The sequence below is a fragment of the Mustela putorius genome, unplaced genomic scaffold (genome assembly GCF_011764305.1).
Source record: "Mustela putorius furo isolate JIRA1106 unplaced genomic scaffold, ASM1176430v1.1 tig00003859_pilon_pilon_pilon, whole genome shotgun sequence".
In the NCBI taxonomy this organism is placed as follows: Eukaryota; Metazoa; Chordata; class Mammalia; order Carnivora; family Mustelidae; genus Mustela; species Mustela putorius.
In genome coordinates, this window is record NW_025422011.1 from 22,321,743 (window position 1) to 22,348,933 (window position 27,191).

The window sequence follows — 27,191 nt, forward strand, 5'->3', positions numbered from 1 at the left end:
TACATCCAAAATTCTATATGCAGTAAAACAACTTCTTTAAAATAAGTAACAAGAAGGTATTTTCAAATAAACCAAAACAATGAATCACAGCAAGCTGACCAGCATTATAAGAAATAATGAAGAAAGTTCTCAGGGCTGAAGGAGAAAGAAACCAGATGATATCTCAGATCTAGTGGAAGCATGTTACCAATGATAAATTGATGTGAAAATATTTTAAAAAACGGATTTTCCTTTTTTTCTCTTTAAAATACAAATGACAAATACAAATAAAAGGTAATAACATTATTATAGAATCCATCATGTATATAAATGTAACAAATGACAACAGCAAAAGGAACAAGTGAGTGGTAAAAAAAAAAAAAACTATACTGAAGTATTAAAACATTAATTCTAAGTAGTTTGTGAAAAATGGAACTATACTGATCTAGTATATTAGTAACTCAAAGTAGATGGATAAATCAAAGATGCTTAGAAGATTCCTAGATAACCACTAAAAATAATGAAAAAAGTAAGAAGAAAAAATCTAAAATCCAAAAAATCATAAATAAGAAAAATAAAAAGGGAAAGAGACAAATTGAAAAGAAACTGCAAAATGGTAAACCCAAATCCAACCACAGCAGAATTTACCTTAATTGTATATCGGCTTCCAGGGAAGAGGGCAGAGTATAAGGATCCTAAACTCACCCCAAAGATACAACTAGGTAACACCGACATCAGTGTAAATAACCCAGAAAACAACTTGAAGATTGGCAGAACAGACTCTTTGCAGCTAAAAGTAAAGTAGAAGCCACATCAAAGAGAAGAGAAAGGATGGAGACAGTTTCAGGAGCTAAACAGACACACAGGACTGTCCGTAAGAAGGAGGGACATGGAGAGGGTGGAGAGAGGAAAGGAACACACCCTCACACCAGGCACCTCACATTAACACTTGGCTTTGAAAACCAGAGGGGCCAAATTTCACAAGTTCTTTACAATCAGCAGGGCTTGACACATGGAACTTTAAAATCAGCTGTCTTGGCTCTAGGAGAGCAAAGAGGGTAAGAGAAAAGGAGTCCCTAGCCTTAAAGAGAGAGCATAACAAAAAGTTCCACTGAGATACAGCACAGAAGCAACAGTTTGAAAAATGCCTGGGTTTATTTACTTATCTCAGAGCCTATAATGGAGGAACTGAGATGCTTGGGAGATTTCTCCAAAAAGAAGAAAAAAAAAAAAGTGTGGACAGGTGTCATGATACTTCCCTGCACCCAAGCCTAGATAAATGAACACCTGTGGAACCACAGCAGCACCAACACTCTCCACCTAGCTTGCTAACAGTGTGCCTTGCCTCCACACACTTCTGCAGATCTACATCCTCCAGTCAGTCTGGTCTCAGCAGCAGTTTTCCAGGACAGCTGCAAATGCCCTCCTGAAGTGGACAAGTATGGAACTTTCCAGCAAAAGATACCCTGCCCTCACCAGCCTGCCTGCCTTTCTGCCTTCCTTCCCTCTCTCTTTTTCTCTCTCTCCCTTCCTTTTTTCTTCCTTCTTTTTCTTTTCTTTTTTCCTTCCTTCCTTTCTTCTTTCTTTCTTTCTAGATTTCATCTGAGAGAGAGAGAGAGAGAGAGAGACAGAGCACATGAGAGAGAGAAAGAAAAAATATGATTGAAGGGAGAAGCAGAGGGAGAAGTAGGGAGCCTGACACGGGACTCAATCCCAGGACCCTGGGATCATGACCTGAGTCAAAAGCAGGTGCTTATCTGACTGAACCACCCAGGCACCCCAGGAGTTTTCTAAAGTGACTCTAGGTCTCTACCCATAGCATACATATGCAAACCTGGCTAACACCATGTGCCTAGCCCCCACATTCTCCTAGGGACTTGCCCACTTCCATATACCTTTGACTAGAGCACATCTAAAGCAGTGCCACAAGCCTGACAGTGTGCAAGCAACCTTGACAAGGGTCAGCATCCCTGCAAAGTGACTTATGCCCCAGGGAGATGGCAAAAGAACCATATAAACCACTCCAACTGCAACCCCAGCAAAACAATGAGCACACCAAAGAGAGCTTCTAAGGGAGTATACAGGGAATGTGCCCTGCAGTTCAATGCTACTGCATCTCTGGCAAACACCTGGACTGCATCAACTCAAACTCAAGGCGGCCCAGACTGGCCCACTAACAACACTGAGACCAAGCACTGCTCATGAAAGGCAAAGAGAGACATTGTGGATGGCTGGACTGAAGGCAATGTGGCTCATTCACAACAGGACGGTGCGAATAACATTCCAAGAGACATCCCTGAAGTGCCAGATTCTGGTGAACAGGGAACACTGCACTGCAGGAGATTACAGGACCTCTTCTTCATAAGGCCATTACCTTCAAGACAAGAGATGTAGCTGACTTTTCTAAGGCATAGAGATGGACACAGAGAGTTAGACAAAGAGAGAGGAGTATGTCCCAAATGAAAGAGCAGGACAAAACCACAGTAAGAAACCTAAAAGAATGGAGATGAATAGTATGCCTGATAGAGAATTTAAAGTAGTGGTCATAAAGGTATTTACTGGACCTGAAAAAGAGGTGAAGACCTCAGTGAGACTCTCAACAAAGAGATAGAAAACATGAAAAAGAACCAAAGATGAAGAATTCAACTGAAATTAAAAATATGTTAGATAGAATCAATAGACTAGAGGAAGCAGAAGAATGAATTAGCAACCCAGAGGACAGTCTAAAGGAAACCAGTCAAGCTAAACAGGAGAAAGAAAAAAAATAATAATAAATAAAAATAGACGAAGGGAACGTAGCAACACCATCGAGTATAATACCACTTGCATTATAGGGATCTCAGAAGGAGAAAAGAGAGAGAGGTGGGCAGAAAATTCCTTTGAAGAAATAACAGATGAAAGTATCCTGATTGGGGAAGGAAACAGAAATCCAGATCCAGGAGACACAGAGAGCCCCCAACAAATCAACCAAAGGGGGGGCACACCAAGACACATAGTCATTAAAAGAGCAAAAAGTAGCAATAAAGAGAATTTTAAAAGCAGAAAAAGCAAAGCAAAGAGTGGGTACAAAGGAAACCCTTAAGGCCATAAAACAGACTTTTTAGTAGAAACTTTATAAGCCAGAAGGCAGTGGCATGATATATTCAAAGTGCTGAAAGTAAAAACAGACAAACAAACAAACAAACAAAAGAAACTTGCAGCCAAGCATATTCTGTCCAGTAAGGCTATCATTCAGAAAATAAGGAAAAATAAAGAGTTTCACAGACAGACAAAAGTTAAAGAAATTCATGACCACTAAACCAGGCCTGTAAGAAATGTTAAAGAGGAATTCTTTGTGTGGAAAGGAAAGATCGTAAGTAAGAGTAAGAAAGGTAGAAATTTTTAAAAAGCAGTAAAATTAAGTATATCTATAAAAATTACTCAAAGGATTCACGAAATAAAAAGAGGTAAAGTATGACATCATATACCTAAAACATGGGAGGGGGAAGGCGTAAAGAATGGATTTAAACTTAAGTAACCATCAACTTAATGTGGACTGCTATATGCATAAGATATAATAAATAAACCTAATGGTAATGAACAAAAAGCCAGTAATGGATATGCAAAAAATGAAGAGAAAGGAATCTACATATACCATTAAAGAAAGCCAGGAAAACAAGAGAGAAGAGCCAAATAGGAAAAAGGAATGGGGAAGAACTATAAAAACAATCATAAAACAAGTAACAAAATGGCAATAAGAACATATCTATCAATAATTACAATGAATGTAAATGGACTAAATTCTCCAATCAAAAGATATAGGTAACAGAATGTTAAAAAAGCAAGGCCAATCTACATGCTGCCTACAAGAGATTCATTTCAGACCTAAACATATACAGATTGAAAATGAAAGATGGAAGAGTATTTATCATGCATATGGAAAAGAAAAGAAAGCCAAGGTAGCAACACATATATATAGGACAAAATAGACTTTAAAAGAGACTGTAGCAAGCAATAAAGAAGGACACTATATAATAAGAAGGGGGACAATCCAACACGAAGATATAACAATTGTAAATATTTATGCACTTCAAAAACAAACAAACAAACAAACAACCTACAGGCCAATATCCTTGATGAATATAGGTATAAAACATCCTCAACAAAACATTAGAAAACCAAATCCAATAATGCATTAAAAAAATCACTCACCATAATTAAGTTGGATTTATTCCTGTGATGCAAGGGTCGTTCAATATTCTCAAATCAATCAACATGAAAAATCACATTAAGCAGAAATGATAAAAAACCATACAGAAAAAGATTCAGAAAAAGCCTGTGACAAAGTACAACATCCATTCATGATAAAAACCTTCACCAAAGTAGGCTAGGAGGGAACATACATCAACAAAATAAAGGCCATATATGAAAAAAACCACTGTGGATATCATACTCAATGGGGAAAAACTGAGAGCTTTCCCCTTAAGACTAGGAACAGACAATGATGTCCACTGTTATCACCTTTATACAACACAGTACTGGAAGTCCTAGGCACAGCAATTGACAATCAGAATGAAAAAAGATGCATCTAAATTGGTAAAAAAGAAATAAAACTTTCATTATTTACAGATATAGTGATGCTATATAGAGAAAACCTGAAAGACCTGCAAGATGACTAGAACTGACAAATGAATCCAGTAAGGTCACAGCATCCAAAATCAGAAATGCAGAAATCCTTTGCATTTCTATATGCTCATAATAAAGCAGCAAAAAGAGAAATTAAGAAAACATGGATTAAAAACCTAATTATGAGACCTGAAACCATAACGATCACAGAGGAGAGCACAGGCAGTCATTTCTCTAACATTGGCCATGGTGACATTTTTCTAGAAAGGACTCCTGAGGGAGGGAAAACAAAAGCAAAAGTAAGTAGGCAGTAGGCAGGTACTTGGTTAGTACAGTCTATTATGCATCTAACTCTTGGTTTTGGATCAGGCTCTGATCTCAGGATTGAGATTAAGTTCCACATTAGGCTCTGCACTCAACATGGAATCTGCTTGAGATTCTCTCTCCCTCTCCCTTTGCTCACTCCCACCTTGCTCATGCTCTATCTCTAAAAATAAATAAATAAATATTTTTCACAGAAAATGTTTCCCACAAAACTACTGGGATTACATCAAAATAAAAAGCTTCTACACAGTCAAGAAAACAACAAAAAGACCACCTACTGGATGGAAGAAGATATTTGCAAATGACATACCTGATCAGTGTTAGTATCCAAAAATAAAAAGAACTGATACAACTGAGCACTAAAAAACTAAATATTCAAATTATAAAATGGGCAGAAGACATGAATAGACATTTCTCCAAAGAACATATCCAGATAGCAAACAGACTCACGAAAAGATGCTCAACATCACTCATAATCAGCAAAATTGAAATCAAAACCACGAGATATCACCTTACACCTGTCAGAATGGCTAAAATTAACAACACAAGTATACAATACAACAAGTATTGGTGAGGATGTGGAAGAAAAGGAACCCTGTTGTACTATTGGTGGAATACAAACTGGTGCAGACACTGTGAAAAACAGTTTGGAGTTTCCTCAAAATATTAAAATTACCTATTACCATATGATCCAGTAATCATACCACTGGGTATTTATCAAAAGAATATGAAAACACTAATTCAAAAAGATATATGTACCTTTATATTTATTGCAGCATTATTATTATTATTATTATTAAGTAGGAATCCCAAAGTGGGGCCTGAACCCATGACCCAGAGATCAAGACCTAGGCTGAGATCAAGAGTTGGACGCTTAACCACAGAGCCACCCAGGTGCCCTGTAGCATTATTTACAACAGCTGCATTATGCAAGCTGTCCAAGTGTCTATCAATATATGAATGGATAAAGAAGATGTGGTATATATATACACCACATTATACCTATGGAATATTTCTCAGCCATAAAAAAGAATGAAATCTTGCCATTTGCAGCATGGATGGAACTAAAAAGCTTAATGCTAAGCAAAACAAGACAGAGAAAGACAAACACCACATGATTTCACTCATATGTGGAATTTAAGAAACCACAGAAAGAAAAAAAGACAACCAAGAAACAGACTCAATACAGAGAATAAGCTGATGGTTACCAGAGAGAAGGTGGGTGGGGGAATGGGTGAAATAGGTGAATGGGATTAAAAGTATACATATCTTGATGAGCATTGAGTAATATATAGAATTGCCAAAACATATATCGTACACCTGAGAGTAATATAATGCTTAACTACAACAGAATTTAACAAAGTATATATACATATATGTATATATATATACATATATGAATATGCTCAGCTAAAGGCAAACATTATTAGGCTAGATAAAAAAGAAGACCCAATTATATATTGTCTTCAAACAATACACTATAAATAGAAAAGAACAAACAACTTAAAACTTAAGTATAGTAAAAGATAGACCATGCAGACATCAATGATAAAAAGCTATATTAGCTATATTTTCATTTTTATTGAGTTAAAGCTGCCAAAACTGTAATATATTTAGAGTGTGTAACATGATCTGATAATATATATTAACTGTGTGAAAGGATGGATTAGCTGTATATTAGAAAAAAGTCTTCAAGATAAGGAAAATTAGCAAAGATAAAAAAGATACTTCATAAGAGTCAATACATCAGATAGATATACCAATGGAGGGAGATAAACCATAAAAGAATCTTAATCTCACAAAACAAACTGAGGATTGCTGGGGGATGGGAGGTATGGAGAGGATGATTAGGTGATGGACATTGGGGAGTGTATGTGCTGTGGTGAGTGCTGTGAAGTGTATAAGCCTGATGATTCACAGACCTGTATCCCTGGCACAAATAATACATTACATGTTAATAAAATAATAAAAAGTTCTTAAGAGCAAAACATCAAAATACATGAAATAAAACTAAAGATCTTAAGGGAAAGATACAGAAATCCAGAGATTTTAACACCCTTATTTCAGTAATTGATAGAATAACCAGACAGAAAAAAATCAGTAAGAATACAGACCTAAACAATACTTACCAATATTACTGAACATTATACCCAATGCTTGGAGCACAGATATTTTTGGCAAGTGCACATGAATGTTGACCAAGATATAACACAAATGTTGTTTCATAAAACAATCTCAAAAATTTGAAAAGACTGAAATTCTACAGTGTCCTCTGATCAATGACATCAAATTAGAAATCAAATAACACTGAAATATCCATAAAAGTGAAAATATTTAGAAATTAAACCACTTCTACTAAAAGCCCATAGATTAAAAAAGACATCACAAGGAAATTATGAAATGTTGTGAGTTGAATTTTAAAAATACAACATGTTAATATTGGTGGGAGTCAACTAAACAATGCCTAGAAACAAATTTATGGCTGTAATGCTTCTACTAGAAAAAAGAAAAGTTTAAACCCAATGATGTAACTTTCTACTGTAGAAAACCAGTAAAAGCCCAGCAAATCAGTTTTTACGCTATATTGGTTCTGCCCACAGGGCTGGAGTATGTGAGGTAGGGTTAGTGACAAAATAAGAATATCTCACAGACTATTAAACTAGAAGGGATATTTCTTTTTTTTTAATATAATTTTTTATTTTTTATAAACATATATTTTTATCCCCAGGGGTACAGGTCTGTGAATCACCAGGTTTACACACTTCACAGCACTCACCGATATTTCTTAACATAACCTGAGGCAGAAAAGCCAAATGCAAATTTTTTGATACGAAGAACTGAAGGAAACACAAAAATATGGTTCTGCACATCCCAACAAGGACTGGAGAGGTAATTGTGAAAAGATCTAGAACAGAAAGTAGATCAGCAGGGGGTGTGAGGAGCAGGCACAGAGAAGAGCCACAGGAATGAGCCCTTGAATACTAAGTAGTGCCTAAACACTTTGACTTTGGACCATTTGCTGCAAACTGTACTTTAACCTTGCTTAACATGCCCTCCCCTGAAACAAACATACTGTCTCACATAATGGGAAAGTCCAGCATCTCCAGGATCTATGGAATCTATATATAAGCAAGCCATACCATCACAATTTAGAACCTCCTCTCCTCTTGCCATTCTGCTGTCATCATACTAGCTTCATCTGGAGCCAGAGCCTCTCCATTAGTGACTCCAGCTGTTCTAGACTAACACTATTCTAAATCTATAGAAAAGAGATTCTTAAAAAGTGCTATCAAAAAATCTCGGATTTGAGATTCATTGGTCACTCTTTGGTCCCTTGCTGAGTCCTGAAGTAATTACTGTAGCCATGTCTGCATTACCAGCTCATTCCTGGAGCAAAATGCAAAATCAGCTCCACCTTGAGGTATCTGAATCGAGAACAGAGTTTAACTGAGTATTTATGTTACAACTGCAGCAGACCATGAGACAAATATACTGGCTCATGCAACCATGCTACTCAGAACAATCTTCAAGCTTCCCTTTGGAATGCTTCTCAGGATAAAAGCACACTTTCGATTCTCTATTCGAAATTCTTGATGTCTGTATAATTGTTATCAAGAAGGCTGATAGGGCATTCAATGTCATTCTCTGTATTATATAAAAGGAACCTCTCTGAGGACTCAAGGAAGGTGGCGGAGTACATTTCATACCCTTAGAGGTCACATAATGCATGCTGGCAATTCTCTGGTTATCATTTCATTCCATCATCACCATTCACTGAAACCTTGTTGTGTAACTTGTATGATATTAACTACTCTAATTTTTTTTGGAATATTTATTTATTTATTTATTTGAGAGAGAGAGAGACAGAGAGAATATGCAGGGGGAGAGGAAAAGGGAGAGGGAGAAGTCAACTCCCGGCTGAGCTGGGAGCTCGACGTGGGATTTGATCCAAGGACCTTGGGATCATGACCTGAGCCAAAGGCAGATGCTTAACCATCTGAGCCACACAGGCACCCTACTACTTCAAATGTTTTAAAATTCTTCTATCAACCTTCTATACACCAAGCATTTGTGGCTGACCATGAGTCATCCTTCCAACCCCTGTGCTGGTTGGTCATTCATCTGTTTCTATTATTTTGGTACCTGCTTTTCCTCTGTTGACTCCTCAGAGCTCTATTTCTCAGACTCTTTTGCTAACTGGCTTCTGGTTAGGTGTGGCTGATTGGAAGCATTGGTGACTTGGGTGGGATGGAGGATGGGATGGAAGGAAAGGAGGGGGGAGGGAGGGAGGAAGGAAGGGCGGGAAGGAGGAAGGAAGGAAGAGACAAGCAGGACATTTCTTCCATATTCTCTACTTTGGCAGCATCTCTGACAACAGATACACCACTTCTGCCCAAGCAGCAGTAGTAGATGCCAGAGACACTCATTTTTAGTTACTCTTACCCACCCCCCCCAATTTCTCATTAAGCTCTTCTAACGCTTCTGCAAATATTTCATTCTTATAAGTTATCTCCAAAGTCATCTACATCTAGATTGTGACTGATACACCACCCTCCATTTCCTTCCCATGTTAGAGCTTTGATTTGTTTAAAGAGTAGTGATTGATTCCTTAATCTCAGAAAAAAAGGAGGCCCATATCCCAGCCCCAGGGGCTGAATCACTCTTGAACTAAGTAAGTGGTCCAAGGAGTGATCCTTGACCTAGCAGCATTAACATTAGCAGGGAACATAGTGGAAATGAAAATGAATCAAATGGTTTGGGGGTAGAGGCCAACAATTTGTATTTTAACAAATTGGCCAGAACCATCCTAAGGACCACACTTTGAGAATGACAGGTCTACAGTAATAATGTTATTCTTCTCCCTTTCCCAGTGACTGTCTAGATCTGGGCATCTGACCAAGTTCTGGCCAATGAGAAATAAAGTCTGCTGGAGATGAAATAAAAATGAGGTCGCCTTTCATGGTAAAATAACAGAATTTCTGACATACTCATTTTATTACCAAGCTGAATGGAAGACTTGATAAGTGGAGGTATAGCCATCTTGGTACCATGGGAGAAAACCCAATAAAATCATGGGCATACCAAACTAGCCTTCTGATAACACTGAACTGCTAAGCCAACCACAGAGCTACATATTGCCAGATTTCCTGTCATAAGATGTAACTAAAAATTTTCTCATTAAGTCACAATTGCTTGAGTTTTCTGTTACTTGCAGTCAAAAACAATTCCAACTAACAGAACATTCTATCTTCCAGATAAGAAAAAACCAAGCCCAAAAGGGAAAGAATAAAGCAATAGATCTAGTACTTATTATGGTAAGATTCAAACTTTATTTTTTTTCCAGATTCCAAAACTACCTTTCAATAGGCCACACTGTCATTCTCACCAAACTACATGCCTGATGTGACCCAGGAACAAAAATAGCTCTGTTTTATTTTTTGCTCTCCTGCCATTATATCTAATTCTGAGTATCTTTATGGGCTTAAGAATCCTTCATTAAGACAGTGAGGTCACCTTCAACAATTCTGTTTTCCTGCTTTTAAACAGGAGGAACACAAGTTGGTATTTAATTTATTCTTGTAAGATGTTAAACTTATCCCTTTAAGGACAGGTCCATGCTTTTTACTTTGAGTTTTCCAAAAGCCTACATTATTCATAATGGGGATATTTATGCGGACATGACAAATAAGATAATTTACCTCCAAATAAAACAGAGAGGCTTCAGCCTCCCAATGAAAAGTGAATAACTTAAATTGGTCCTCTAGAAAGCTTCACTGTATTTCTGTCACCAACTGATTATACCCAGAGAAAATTCTTTTGTGTTGTATAATGGTAGACAAGCAATAACCACAATGAAAAAGTTATTTGGGGGAAAAAAAGGTTTCGTCAAATCAAATTCAGTTTTAAAATTTGTATTCCTGAAAGGGAAAAAAGTATCTTTTTCTCTGTTCTGTGAGTTGGAGAAGAAATTTAGAAGAGAACACTTAGGCCCACTCGGAAATAGATAGAAGGACCTGGGGTTAAGATACTCCAAAAGCCCCTATTCTGCTTTGGCTGGTCATAGCTCCACAGCACCTGGATACATTTGGTTTGAAAATGTTTAGGCAGGACTGATTCTGCTATCAAAGGGTCCAGAGCCAGAGCCGGCCCCCACTAAGTCAATCTGATTGATAATCTATGACTCGGGAAGCTCAGAGCGAGGACCAAGTAACTACAAGTAGAAACAAAGAAAATTAATTATTTCTCTTTGAATAAACAATCACTCAACATGAGAAACTGTTTAGATATCCAGAGAAGAGAGACTACTCAGAGAGTAGATTACCTGGGATGAGGATCATTCAGAAACAAGTTAGAGGACAGTTGCATTGCCTATGATTGCTATATACCCCTTTCTAGTGCTTATAGAGAAACAACAGCTCTTTTCAATTCTGTGGGTTAGTCATTGTAATACTGGTGATAATGAAGAACTGCTAAATTCCATGTGCTTGGAAATTACCAAATCACAGAGGAACAAAGGAATGGAATTTTTATATGCTACCATACTCAAGGTCATGCACTCCAAAAATTAGAAGATCCAAGCAAGCAATCTAAGTGAACGATGTAGCCCAGGCATTAGTAAACTGGAGATAGTATATGCCCAGCCCAATGGGACTGGTTATTACTTAGCTCTCGGAAATGTCACCATGTTATTCCATGATAGAATCCCAGCAAAGACTGCTCCTTTATCCTTCATCACTAGTTAAGTCTGGCTGGAAGTTTGGTTTTATTCTTTTTTAAAACACCAGTTGGGCCAACACTGGACAGAATAAACACACCATGTTTTCACCAATCTTGAGCTTTCAGTTTGCAGACTCTGAGTCCAATGACCTTCTTTTTACATGTAGGAAAACAGAATACCAACGAGAGAGAGGTATCTAAGATCTCTTAGCTCATTAGACAAATCCCTAACAGCACGAATCATTTCAACGGTTGTCTAAAGAGTAGCAATGCCAAATTGCTAGACAAATTTTAAGCATGTGCACACATGCACAAGCACACACACACACACACACACACACACACACACACACCATTTATCACTTGACATGTGTCCAGAGACTTTGCGATCTACCAAATATAAAAATGGGAGAGAGGAGCGCCTGGGTGGCTCAGTGGATTAAATAAAGCCTCTGCCTTCGGCTCAGGTCATGATCCCAGGGTCCTAGGATGGAGCCCCACATTGGGCTCTCTCTGCTCAGCGGGGAGCCTGCTTCCTCCTCTGTCTCTGCCTGCCTCTCTCCCTATTTGTGATCTCTTTCTGTCAAATAAATAAGTAAAATCTTTATAAATAAATAAATACATAAATTAAATAAATAAATGAATAAATAAGGGAGAGAATGAAGATGTCTTCAATGTCTATTCAGAGTGCAGGCACCATGTTTTAGTCTCCATGGCAGCCCTGAAATGCACAATTCACTCTCTCTTCTCCCCACTTCACAGAGAAAAAAAATCCAGGAATGTAGTCACTTACCCAAGGCCATAGGATAGCACATGACAGAGCTAGCTAGGATACAATAGGAAATCTAGAGAAGGCCAAATACTCTGTCCTCCTACTAATTGCAGCACTGTCTCTTTTTCCACCTTCTGTGCATTCATAAGTAACCACACATGGCCTCTTCCCTTGAGGTCTTCACAGCGTGTTGGGGGAGACACACATAGAAAAAAAATTCTCTAAGGGAAACTCAGCGTCAACTACACTGAGAAACTGCAGTATGTGTGGGGACACATCCAGAGCCAGGGCCTGGCCTTTCCTTCCCTAACCCGCAATCAAGCAAGTGGAGGGGCCAACCTATTCCTTGTTATCTTAGAGAATGTTCTAGCTTCAAACTTAGACCATGGAGTGTCTAACAGAGTCTTTCTGATGTGAAATGCTGCCCCTTATAGGCTTGGCAATAATGATCCCATAGGGCATGTGCAGCAGAGAACCATGTTGAATGTGCTATCACACACGGCATCTTGTTTGATCCACACACTACCACAGTGAGGTGGGCACTTTGGGATTCAGAGGGTCCCTTCAAACGCGAGGAAACAGAATGTCACAGAGAGTACTTACAGTGGGATAAGCCCTGCCTCCTAGCCCTAAGTTCTTTGTAACCTAATATGCAGCTATTCAGGCATTTAGGGAGAGAAAGGAAAGAACTGAGTGGCAGGAAGCAAGAGAAAGTTTTCCCCAGAGAGAGAGAGAATGAGAATTAGTTAACATGCTGCAGGGGAGTGGGTCTCCTAATGGTGATATTTCTATAGGCTCCCTCCTCATCAGCAAGCTTTCCCTACAATTGGGTCTTTTCTCTTCCAGAAATCTTCACTAAATTACTTCCATTGGCCCTATCCTCATCCTTGTCCTGTGACTAAAACTGAGATTTTCAGAAGGAAGCAGAAACGTGGCAGCCACCGAAGTCCCCAGATTGTTTATATTGAGGGCCATGTGAAGGTCAGTCCTGTAACAGTGATGCAAATGTCCAGAAAACAATTATTATTAAATGATTTCAGTTTCCATGAACATTGTCCAGGAAGAGTCAAATCGTCCTCCAGAGCATTTTACCATTTTTGGTGGCTTTACCTTCAGTTCTATCAACCTTTAAGCTATAGGAAATCTTTCTTCAAGAAGGACTCTCTCACCCACTTCAGTCATCAACATCACTAGTACCACCTCCATCACTTAACTCCTTCCTTCTCAATAATGATATTGGCAAAGGAAGAAATAAATTGAAAACCAGTCCTCAACAAAATCAACACTGCTTCCCAATTCCTAAGGCAGGGCTCTCCTGTCACAAACAAAACTGCCTAACTCCCTGTGCCAGATCTACCCCTGTGGCCTTACAACAGATGACCTGAACAGTCAGCCCTGGGATAAGAAACAGCTTCCACACATTGTACGGTTTTGGCTGGCACACACAGACTTATATTTTACAACTGAACCCCACTGCCAATATCAAGAGCTTGCAGTTTCCACATAAAATTTTTGATTCCTGGCATCTTTAAAGAAAAAATTAATCTGTCAAACCTGGATCCACATTCCACATGGCAACAACTGGCAAAAGATGAGCACTGGCTGCCACGTTTAAATGGTTCGTGGACTCTGTGTTGCAGACCAGTCCATTCCTGGCTTACCCGACTCATCTTTGACAGGTGTAGACATCTAAATTTATGACACCTGCCAGAAGAGGCTGCCCTCCTGCTGGCAAGGGCAACTAAATCTCTAAATTTTGGCTGATGCATCTCTGACATTAGGAATATTTTTAGCATGCAATCCTCATATAAGCATTTTTCAATACCAAACAAATACAAAGGTTATTTGCAATGTTAATTATACGTTACTAATTTAAAAAATGGTTGTTGTATTATTTTTAATATTTGCAAAATGATGGAATATGTTTAGTTGATTCTGAAAAATCTTTTTTAAAGAAGATTTCATTTATTTATTTATTCTTTAAAGAGAGAGAAAGAGTGTGAGTGGAGGGAGAGGCAAAAGAAGGAGAGAATCTCAAGCAGACTCTGTGCTGAGTGCAGAGCTAGATGCAGGGCTTGATCTCCCAACCCTGAGATTCTGACCTCAGCTGAAACCAAAAGTCAGACACTTCACCAGCTGATCCACTCCAAGTGACCCTTTCTCTGAATCTTGTGTCACTTTATGTACTAATTAAATGATGTTTCCAGGTCAATTGCTTGGAATTAAATAATTTACAATTAAAAATTAGTAAAGTTTTATTTTACATAATAAAAACAAATAGAAATTCTAGTATTTCAGTCCCAATGGGTTCATGTGACCAGTCCTGAGGCACATGTCTGGTGCTGCAGGGCAGAGGGGAAATGCCCATCATATTTCTTTCATACAGAATTATAAATTAATTCAAATTAATAAACGTGAATAGTTCACATAGTAAGGCTTCTCTTCTCCTTACTCAACATTATTTCACAGGCATTAATTTTTCTTGTGGTGTTGACTACAATTCATTGAGTAAAATGGTTTGGGAGGAAAGAGAATCACAAGTCAGAACCTAATTGAACAGCAGGGATTGACTGGCATTAGCAAGAGCCTCTGCTCTGGCAGCATGGGTGAGCTGCCTGGGGTCCCGGACCTCAGCTGCCTGTGGAATTAATGCTCGAGAATAAATTTAGTATCCTATCACCTCGAATGCTTATTTTGTTTGTCAAATAGGGGTCATTAACCCCACTTTCTTACTCCAAAATGACCAAGTAGGTTTTTGATATATAACCCACCAATCATCTCTTGGACATCAGCCACATACCAGCAACTAGCCTGGGTATTCAAGGCAATGGATCTGGGGAGGTGGAATGCAAATGTGCTTTTTGGTTTATATCTGTTGCAGAGATTTTTTTTTTTTTTCATGACACATAAGCTTATATTGTGAGATGGTTTGGGATTGAATTCATAGAAGTGTTTTTTCCTCGCTGTATGGTTTTGGATTCATCCTCATCTTCTTCATCTTTAAAACAGACATACTAGTTCTTACATTATAGACTTTCTGTGACTATTAAATGAGACTTGTACTACTTTTTGAAGCCAGTGAGTAAAAATGTTGGCTTCTTTTAACCCTCTGCTACCAGGGCACAAAGATGAATATGATTTATTCCTGTTTTGTAGAAGTTCACATTCTTTGAAGATTACCAGCACATATATAATTAAAATATTAGACAGTATTATAAATGAAATGTAGTAAGTACCAAACCAAAGTTCCAAGGTCATCCTACCAGTAAAATCTTGGGATGACATACTTTCTGATAACATACTTTCTGATAACATACTTTCTGATAACATACTTTCTGATAAATGTGATTTTTGAGTGGTATTTGGTGCTTATTCTCTGACTAGCCTTTTTTTTTCCTTTCTTTCTTTTTGAAGAGTTTATTTATTTATTGAGAAAGAGTGCACAAACTCGGGGAGAGGCAGAGCAAGAGGAACAGAATCTCAAGCAGACCCTGCACTGAACACAAGCCTGATTGGGCGGCGGGGGGGGGGGGGGGGGGCTCAATCTAGCAACCCTGAGATCATGACCTGAGCCGAAATCAACAGTTGGAGGCAAAACCAACTGAGCCATCCCTGACTAGGCTTTATTTTCCAAGAGAGGTAGAATAAAGTACTTATCTTTTCAGGAGAAGGGGCAGAAGAGAACACAAGGTCAGCAGTAAATAAAATTTGGCCCTGCTTTGGGAATGAGAATGGGTCCCATATACCCAATATTCACTTAGCTTTATCTTCTGCGATCATCAGTGATTATCAATGAGCACCAACTCACTAGGACATTTCTGGAACAGCTGCCATGTTCCAGCCAAGACAAGGAATTAGAAGCAGTCAATGTGACCTTGAGGCCTGGGGACAATCACCACCAGATGGCACCAAGCAGCAGCCAGGTCTGCATGAATTAAATCCTGGCGCTGACTCCCAGGGCAGGCTCGTATTTTAAGCCCACTTTCTCCAACACATGGGTTTTCCTGTATTCAGATTTTAATAGAAGATGTGAACAGTATTACAATTCCCTGTAAGACCTAGACCCTCCTTACCCTTTTTCTCATCCCACTCCACTCTCCCCTTAGCCCACTGCACTGTGGACACCCTCGTCTTCTCTAGTCCAACATCTAACGTGGAGATTTTGTACTAGCGATCTCCTCTTCCTAGAACACTGCTAATAAACACGACCAGCTCCTGCTGTTATTTAGGTCACAGCTCAAATGCCACCAACTCAAAGAATCCTTCCTTGACCACCATTTATAAAGCAGCTTCCTCTCTTCAGTCTCTCCCTATTCCATGACCCTGCTTTCTTTTCTTCATAGCATCAGTCAGTACCTGATGACCTGGTTGGTATATACAGTTGTGTATGGTCTTTCTATACTAGAATATAAGCTCACGGAAGCAGGGACTCTTCTGCCTTGTTTACCACCATGCCCCCACAGCCTTCTACATGACTGTCGGTAAGGATGGTGCAAGCTCATTGGAAGGCTGCTTTGGATCATTGCCTGGCTCCTGCTGGGGCACGCGGAGTAAGCCCAGTAGTAACTCCAGAGGGAAAATTTAAATAAGAAAGTCATAGGAACTAGGGTATGTTGGAGGCTCTAAGCAAGAGACTATTCCAGATTATTCCAGTACACACATTTGCTTGAGTATACTGGGGATAATATTTTAAGATTTTATTTATCTGACAGATCACAAGCAGGGGGGGGTTGCAGACAGAGGGAGAGGGTAAAGCAGGCTGCTGCCTGAGCATAAAGTCCCATGTGGGGCTCGATCCCAGGACCCTAGGATCTTGACCTAATCCAAACGCAGCCAGTTAACTGACGGAGCCACCCAGGCACGGGGGGATAACAACTTAGTAATGATGGTGATAACAGCAGCAACAACTAGCTCTTATTAAGTGTTTACTCTGCCAAATATTTCACAAGTATTAGCTTACTTAACCCTCTGAACAACCTGATGATATAAGTACTATTATTATCCCCATTTTACAGATAAGAAGTTACAGGACCTGCTCAAGACTACCCACCTAAGAAACAAAGGTAATGGTGCTCACTTCAGCAGCACATATACTAAAATTGGAACCATACAAAGAAGATTAGCATGGCCCCTGTGCAAGGATGACCCGCAAATCTGTGAAGTGTTCCATATTTTTCTGTGCTATGGTGAGTACTGTGAAGTGTGTAAACCTGGCAGTTCACAGGCCTGTTCCTGGGGCTAATAATACATTATATATGAATAAAAAATTAAAAACTTAAAAAAAAATGAAGGAAATGAGATATAAACCATGAGAGTATGTTTCCATTCTCTTAACTATTGTTTCAATCAAATCATGGAAATAACAAACACACATAAAAAAAAATTACTCTTAAAGAGCTAAGGAGGTCTTAGCTAGGAGAGATGGGTACAGCTGACAAATCAAGCAGATGTAGGGCAGGTCACCTCCTAGAAAGGGAGATCACATGCAGGGTGGTTAAAAGATCAATAAGTATTCAAGCAAGAGGGGTTGAGGTGAATAAAGAACTCTTGAGCGTTCAAAATATATACATTCAAAAAAATGCTCACACGCAGGTGTATCTCTTTGTGCTCCACGAATTCATACCACACTTTAAACCTGTTCTGCCAGGCTGCACTATGGCATTTTGGCAGATTTGGGCAAGAACAAATGAACTGCAATTTGTCTCCTGAAACTGTATTAAGGTTTAGCTCTCAACAACTGTTTGTATGCTAGCTGAACCAGAGAACTGTGAGAAGGGCAAGATTGACACCAAGAACAAAGATTAGACTGAGCTTTTCTACATGCTTCTACATAATTCAGGTAAAGGGCAGAAATGAGAATATTCCCAGGTGTGCTTAAGAACATGGTTTCCAAATTCCAAAGAGAATACCTAAACTGCATTTGAATTCTGTGCTTCACTCCAGCACGGTTATTTATGGTGTTTATTGAATATAGCCACTATTCTCTGCCTCTCTGCACATTTATAAATACAGTTTCTAAAAGGCATCCATTATGGCTCATGATCTATAATTGGAAACAAGATGCTACCAGTCATGCATTCACTGACATTACAGAATCATGTAAAGTCATCCTGGCCCACTCCTAAAGGGCTGGAGAGGTCTTGTCATTCAATACAAATGCCTGAGATGTTAATTAGGCCTCGGTCCCTGGACTTTTTTTTTTCTTTTTTTCTTTTTTTTTTAAGATTTTATTTATTCATTTGACAGAGATCACAAGTAGGCAGAGAGGCAGGCAGAGAGAGAGGAAGGGAAGCAGACTCCCTGCTGAGCAGAGAGCCTGATGTGGGGCTCGATCCCAGGCCCCTGAGATCATGACCTGAGCCGAAGGCAAAGGCTTTAATCCACTGAGCCACCCACGTACCCCTGCACACGTATTTTTATAACTTCCTCTTATCACTTAACATCGTTTTGACATTTACTGATGTTGAGAGGAGTAAGCCCAATTTACTCAATTTCTGTACTATTATTTCATCCTTTTTTTCTTTTTTTTAAATTTATTTTTTATTTTCAGCATAACAGTATTCATTATTTTTGCACCACACCCAGTGCTCCATGCAATCCGTGCCCTCTATAATACCCACCACCTGGTACCCTGACCTCCCACCCCCCCCCCGCCCCTTCAAAACCCTCAGATTGTTTTTCAGAGTCCATAGTCTCTCATGGTTCACCTCCACTTCAGGACTTTCCCCCAACTCCCTTCAGGACTGGAAGAGATTATGCTGAGTGAGGTAAGTCAAGCAGAGAGAGTCAATTATCATATGGTTTCACTTATTTCATCCTTTCTTTGATGGAAATTTTGTTCCCAGATTTTTACAATCATAATCAATGAAGTAATGGACATTCATGTTTTGGGTTCTTGTGTACATGTCCAAGGGTTCCTCAAATATATTCCTATAAGTGGAATTGTTGGGTCAGGGAGTATGTGCACAGTCACCTTTACCAAAGCGAAGCACTGACCAAAGTGCTCAAAATTTATATGAATATATGTCCAGCAAAAGTGCGGTATTTTTCCAGTTGCTTTATGTCTTTGGCAACACTTGGCATTGTCATAAGTCTTGTTACAACAGTGGGTGCGTAATTGTATTTCAGTGTGGTTTTATTTAGATTTTCCTGATTACTAGTGAAACTGAACGTCTTTCCATAGATTTATGGATTTTTGTTTCTATAAGTTATGTTTATAAGTTTTGTCCATTTTGTTTTCTTTTTATAGAGACTGGAACAAGTTATTTATATAATCTATATATTATCTTCCTGGTTTATATGTTTCACAAGTATCTTCTCTCCATATATGTAGTTTATAATTTTATTTTTTTAAAGATTTATTTATTCAAGAGAGTGCACAATGGGGAGTGGGAGAGACAATCCAAAGCAGACTCCCCACTGAGTGTGGAACCCAAAACAGGGCTCAATTTCACCCACCTAAAGATCATGACCTGAGCTGAAATCAAGAGTCAGACACACAACGAACCCGCTGAGTTACCCAGGTACCCCTATTTTCACTTTTGTGAGAGGATGTTTTCTTTGATGAACACAAACTAATTTATGCTAATGTAAAGTGATTTTCAATCTTTTTCCTTTGTTGTGTTTTTAAAAGGGGTTGTTTCTATTGATTCACTATTAAATATGACACCTGCTATAGATTTTTAAATTCTGTATCTCAGTTGCTAAGTTTTTTTCAACATAGTGAATGAATTTTATTGAAAGCTTTTTCTCTTTGGGGTGATTCTGCATCTTTCTTTCCTTGAACCATGGAATGTAATTAATTATATTGATATATTAAGTACTATTAAATTATCCTTGAATTTCTAGGATAAAGGCAACCTGTTTATGAGATTTAAAAAAAAAAAAAACACTTCAGGTTGTTTTAGTTACATTTGTTCTGAATGGAATTTTAAAATAGAAGTGATACGAAACTATGATTTTCCTGTATTAAGTTGATGCAACCTCGTTTGTAAGAACATTATGCTATCCATAGTAAGTCAAATTGGGAAGTACTTCCCCTTTGTTATTCTCTGGACTATCTTGTAAAGATCAGCAGCATATGTTTCCTGGGTATTAAACGGGACTTGCTGGTATTTATCTGCACTTAGGTTTTTAGTATCTATGTGTATGGCTAGGTGAACATAGATTTTTAGTGAACTGAAACTTTTAGTTGTTATATATCTACTCATTTAAAAAAAATGTCAAGTCATTTGGCAAATTATATTTTTCCATTAATATGTGTACAACATGAGAGTTTTCAAATTATAATATAAAACTGTTATTTTTAAAGAAATATTTGTGGTACCTGTATTTAAGTTTCAGTTCTTACTTCTAATCATGATCAATTTTTTTCCTTTTTTTTTTTTAAAGATTTTATTTATTTATTTGCGAGCGAGAGAGAGAGAGAGAGAGAATGAGAGAGAGCAGGAGAGGAGAGAGGTCAGCAGGAAAAGCAAACTCCCTGCTGAGCAGGGAGCCCAATGTGGGACTTGATCCCAGGACATCAGGATCATGACCTGAGCCCAAGGCAGTCACTCAACCAACTGAGCCACCTAGGCGCCTAATCATGATTATTTTTATACCTTGTCTCCTTTGTCCGTAATTAGTGCCACTAGGATTTGGTTTATTTAAAAAATCTTAAAAAAAAAAAAACACTTTAGTATTGATGATTTAGATATTTTCATTTTATTTTTGGTATCATCTTTATTTTTTTCTCCTTTGATTCACTCTGCTTTGTTCTGTGGTTATTTTTGTTAACTTCATAAGCTGTCTGCTTTCATCATTAATTTTAGCCTTCTATACTCACAAAAGATCTGAGGTACTTCAAAAACCACATCATCTATATTCAACAAACTTAATTACCTATTATAATTTCTGAAATATTTGTTAGGACCTAAAACTCTATTTTCTGAAGTCCTGGTACACGTCATCTGTTGTTTATTATTTTTCTGACTCCCACTCATATTAGCTAGAAATTTTGAACGGCAGATTGTGCTCAGTGGTGTTTTATCTGAGAACCTGGTGGGACCAGAGGTGGTGGTGAATTCCTCCAGAAAGAATGAGCTTTTGTTTCCACCAGATACACCCGGAGGATAAATCTCTAAAAAACAAAACAAAACAAAACAACAACCCTTTAACCTAATGTTTAAACTTTGGTTTCTCCCAGATCAAGCGTAATATGAATCCAAACTTGTTTTTTCTTTTTCCCCTGGAATATGTTTTTTATATGAAGGGAAGATAGTCAATGAAGAAGAAAAAAATTTTAGAAAACTGAAGATGCGTTTTGTTCAGGATGTCCCAGACGCTTAACCTGATGGAAAGAACTCAGCAGTCTTGAGTGAATTCTGACTTCGCTTCTTCTAAAATGTGACCTTGAACTAGTGTATGCCTGATTATTTGCATTTTAAAGTATGGAGAACATATTACACTGACAGAGTAAAGATTAAACATATACAATATGAATCCACCTAACTGCCTGAAAATACTGTATGTTCAATATATGATAGGATAGCACTGCCTCCTTCTTCTTCTATTTCTTTCTTGGGTAGGACAGAATGACAGTGCAGCCACTGAAAGGACCTCTCGTCTACTATCTTTCTGGCCATGATCCTAAAAATCATGGCATTTATTCAACAAATATTCATTAACTATCTTCTCCATACTAAGCACTAACAAACAGGGTCACACAGTAGGAAACACTAGAGTGAATCTAATACCTCTCTCTAGTTAGAATTTAATGGACTTAGGTCAGTAAGCATTTTAAGATAATAATGGTCACTATTCTGTATGCTTTGAATATATTATCTTTCTTCATTTCTCCATCAATTGCATGAAGTATTTGCCTGATTCTTCCAGATGATGAAATGAAAGTCCCAAATCATGCAGGGAGAACACCTCAAAGCTCTATTAAAGCACAGGCCATTTTACTTCAGATTCTGTAGCTTCTACTAAGAATACAAAGTCATTATACGGTGTTATTCTCTTAAGTGCATTAGGGCTCTTTAGGCCTGAAAATCACAAACACATCATCCCAACTATGCTTGAGCACCATGACTCGGGGCAAAGGTGGACCTGTGAACTGTTGGGTCAGTCAGGGATGATATCATGCCAAACACCAGGCTGAACTGTGCAACTGCAGCTCTAGACTGCCATGATCAGGCTGCTTTACGTTTTCTAAGAATGTCAAAATAAATTCATAAATTAGAAAATGACAGCCAAATTGACACTTTTTTTTTTCAAGTTTTGATTTAAATCCAATTAGTTCGTTTCAGGTGAATTGAGTGACTCATCATTTAATAACACCCAGTACTCATCACAAGTGCTCTCCATAATGCCCATCACACCTTTAACCCAGCTCCCTGCTCACCTCTCCTCTAGCAGCCCTCAGTTTGTTCTCTATAGTTTAGAGTCTTTTTTCTGGTTTGCCTTTTCCCCTTTCTGTTCATCTATTTCTTAAATTCCACATATAAGTGAAATCATATGGTATTTCTCTTTCTCTGACTTGTTTCGCTTAGCATAATACACTCTAGCTCCATCCAAGTCCTTGAAAATACTAAGATTTCATTCTTTAAGGTGAAGGAATACTCCACTGTGTATGTGCGTGCGTGCGTGCGTGCGTGTGTGTGTGTGTATTTGTGTATAGCTTTATCCATTCTTCAGTTGATGGACATTTGGGCTCTTTCCATAATTTGGCTATTGTTGATAATGCTGCTACAAACATCAGAGTACACACATAACTTGAGTGAGTGTCTTTGTATCCTTAGGGTAAATAGGTAAATACTAGTAGCATAATTTCTGGATCTTAGGTAGTTCTGTTTTGAACTTTCTGAGGAACTGCCATACTGTTTCCTGGAGTGGCTGTACCAGTTTGCGTTCCCATCAACAGTGTAACAATATTCCCATCAACAGTGTAACAATTGTGCATTCTCAATATCTGTGGTTTCCTGTGTTGTTAATTTTAGGATTCTGACAGGTGTGAAGTGATATTTCATCGTAGTTTTGTATTTTCCTGATGATGAGTGATGTTAAGTATCTTTCATGTGTCTATTAGCCAGTTATATGTCTTCTATGGAAAAATGTCTATTCATGTCTTCTGTCCATTTTTTAATTGGATTGTATTTTGGGTGTTGCTTTTTTTTAAAAAAAGATTTTATTTATTTGACACAGACAGAGATCACATGTAGGCAGAGAGGCAGGCAGAGAGAAAGGGGGCAGCAGGCTCCCTGCTAAGCAGAGAGCCCCATGCGGGGCTCTACCCAGGACCCTGAGGTCATGACCTGAGCTGAAGGCAGAGGCTTAACCCACTGAGCCACCCAGGTGCCCCTGGGTGTAGCATTTTATAAGTTCTTTATGGGGCACCTGGGTGGCTCAGTCAGTTAAGTGTCCAAGTCTTGGTTTTGGCTCAGGTCATGATATCAGGGTGGTGAAACTGATCCCTGCATCAGGCTCTGCACTGAGCATGAAGCCTGCTTAAGATTTTCTTTCACTCCCCTCCACCCATGTTTGTACTCTTTCCCTCTAAAAAAATAAAACCTAGTTTGTCTGATGTGATGTCTATTTGCATGGTAAATGTTTCTTCCCTCTCTTACTATCAAATATGTCTCTCCCACCTTAATTACTACATCTGCACATGTTTTTAGGTCTCAAATGAGTCTGGTATGGTGGAGACTTGTGCTATGTCTTCTGGAAGAGGGTCTTGTGATGCTGGGATTGAGGCAGATTTGACACAGAAAGGCAGTCAAAACCAGAGCACAGGAGCATGAGGTTTGGAGCAAAGCCTGCTAAAGAGGCAGTATCCAGATAAACCACCCTCAGCAGGTATCTCTGTACCTAGGCTGAGGGACTGGGAGGGAAATGTTACCCACTGGCTCTTTAGTCCTCAGAGAGGCAAGGCCCCTCTTTCAGATGTGCTCCAAGAAGATGGAACTGTCTCTCTGCCAGTTTGTCTTCAGTAATCCTCAGACTGTGCCATCTGCCCCCAGGGTTACCTTCCCGTCTTCTCTACAGGAGCACTGTAGGACCCTCAGGGCTCTATACCAGCCATGCCATGGACCTCTAAAACTATTCTATTGGTTACAAAACCTCATGAAAATCAGCCTCTCTTATTTCCCAGTCAGTGGCTTTGGGGAAGTGTCTTCCTTGTACACCCCCCCAACACACACCATGTGCTCCTCTCTCTCTCTCTCTCTCTCTTAGTGCTATCTCCACAGCACTTGCAATCTATTTCTTCCCCAAAACCATATCTCCACACCTCCTATCGTTCATGGTGTGGCCTCTTCTCTCCCTCTAGTTGTGCAGTTTGTTCTGTCAGTCCTCAGGCTGATTTCTTGGGTCTTCAGAATGATTTGGTATTTTTGCAGCTGTGTTTGAAGGATGAAGCAAGCCTAGGGTCCTCCTACTACTTTGTCATCTTAACTCCTCAACAGTTCTTTATAATAATCCAACACACTTTGAATGCTGAGCTTTCTTAAAAAAATCACTAAGATAGTACACTTCATTTGCAAAAATGTATTTTTCACACATGCACCAGCATGATTTTTTTAAACACCCCGTTTTAATTTTTTTTTAATTACTTTTTAAAAATTTTTTTAAAAGATTTTTTATTTATTTATTTGACAGACAGATCACAACTAGGCAGAGAGGCAGGCAGAGAGAGAGGAGGAAGTAGGCTCCCCACTGAGCAGAGAGCCCGATGCGGGGCTCAATCCCAGGACCCTGAGATCATGACCTGAGCTGAAGGCAGAGGCTTTAACCCACTGAGCCACCCAGGTGCCCCATGATTTTTTTTTTTTAAATCAGTTTTCAGCCTGTCTTATCCTATTAAGATATTTGTATTATGAGACTTTGGCATGCTGATGGCCCTGCACTGGCTAGATGGCTTTGGGATTTTGGTGTATGCACCTAGAGGAAAATTTAGGATTCTAACCTCTAGTCAATTATTCAGTTATTGAAAGGCTACCAGGACTAAGAACAAGGCACAGAACACACAGAGAGAAAAGCCAAGGTCCCCAGACTTGAGATGTCATAATATGACATCTCAAGGAGATTTCATCTGAGGAGAAATAGACAATTATATCAGTATTCTAGAAGTGAAAGTAGAGGGGATGATTCAAGTTATTTTAGAAGGGGAGCTACTGGAGGATAGAGAAGAGAATTAGAGAGACTGTATGGGTGAGAAATCTAAGCTGAACCTTGAAGGCAAACAGAATTTTACATGATGGACATAAAAAAGCATGAGAGGCCCAGGAAATACTGTATGTAAAAAAATCTGGATGCAGGAAAAAATGCAGAGTGTTCAGGAAACATTGTGGTATACAGGGTTTAAAGAGGAGTAAAGTGAGGAAGAGAGAGAGAGTTAATTAGATAATGTGGGATTCCTCTACAAAAGACCATGATCAAAGTTCCACTGAGTTTAGTTACCATTAATCATGCACACAGTGGAAATTCATCCAAAGGCTTTGCAGTAGGAGCTTGGCAATCACACTTCTATTGTGAAAAGATCACTCTGGAGACATGGGTTAGCAAAGACTGGAGGAGGACTGGTTGGAAACAGGAAAATCATTTAGGAGGCCTTAGAATAGAGATAGACCTCAAGTAAGGTGACATCCCAAAGCCAGGATGGCAAGAAGTTTCAACTTATTTATCAAGACACTTACTGATAATTTTAGAAAACTCTTTAGTATAGAAAATTTTTAATTCTCAAACTTACCATAATGAAATAATCAGAGCAAGAGATACCAAGGGGGGTACCCACAGAGTGTGCAGAAAGGAGGGATTTAAGAGTGGAATCAATAGCATCTGGTGGCAGGCTGGGGAAAGACAAGAATGAGAAGCTGAACACGACTTCGGAATCTCTGCTTTAAGCTAGGGGGTGAATAAGTTTAAAATAACTAAAAACTCACTGAAATTAAAATTATAGTAGTATATATACTCTCTGGAAGCCAGAGGAAAAGAAGAAAAATGACCAAACGCATATGACTTGGATAAAGATAGGAAGAGAGAGAATCAGCAATTTTGAAAACCAAGTTTCCCACAGCCTAGTATAGGTACATCATGAGAAACGTCAAGTTAATTAAGACAAGCATTACAAACGTACCCTGCAAGTTTACTCAATTATGCACAAACACTGAAGTCAGATGGTAGAAGCTGCTGTAGGTAGAGGAAAGTAAATAGGTCTGTGATCAAAAGACATGAAGTTCCAATTCCTGCCCCACTGTTTACTCACCTCTGTGAGCTTCTGTCTCTGTCTCTGAAGAACATGAAATAATCCCTGTATGGTGCTGATGTGAAGATAAAATAGGATAATGGATGTGAATGCATGTGTCAACTATAAAGCCTTTGACAAATGTGAATTATTATTATTATGATGGTATTATAATACTAAAAGTTATATGTGCTTAGGAAAAACCATCCTAGCTTCCAATTAACCAGTCAAAATATCTACTGGACACTTCTATGACAGTCAGCTGCTTTAAGCCCTGGAGGACAAACAAGGTCCCAGCTGTCACAGAGCTCTCATGGAGCCAGCATTCTCACAGTGAGAAAGAAAAAGGCCACAAGTTATTTACTAATTCAGTGTGGCTTTGGCAAGAGAAAAATCCCTGCTGAAAATTCAGCTCAGTAGTTGTTGGATCCAGCCCTAGGCAAGGGACATAAGACAAGTGTCTCAGTAATGTCACAGTGTTCATTACAATACCAAGGTTGGAATTAAGGAAAAATATGGAGGTGATGTAGGTTCAAGGATTAATTACTGGATTTTGAAAAACAGGGGAAA

At 38.7% G+C, this 27,191-nt stretch overlaps 1 protein-coding gene and 1 non-coding gene across 3 annotated transcripts in view; one reads left to right on the top strand and one right to left on the bottom strand.

Annotated features, from left to right (window-relative positions):
- Positions 1-27,191, bottom strand: part of NELL1 (neural EGFL like 1) — an 831,926-nt gene that overhangs the window by 65,178 nt on the left and 739,557 nt on the right. The window lies entirely within an intron of this gene.
- LOC123387793 lies at positions 17,467-17,573 on the top strand. The gene has a single exon (XR_006602282.1). It is a non-coding gene; the product is annotated as a U6 spliceosomal RNA (small nuclear RNA).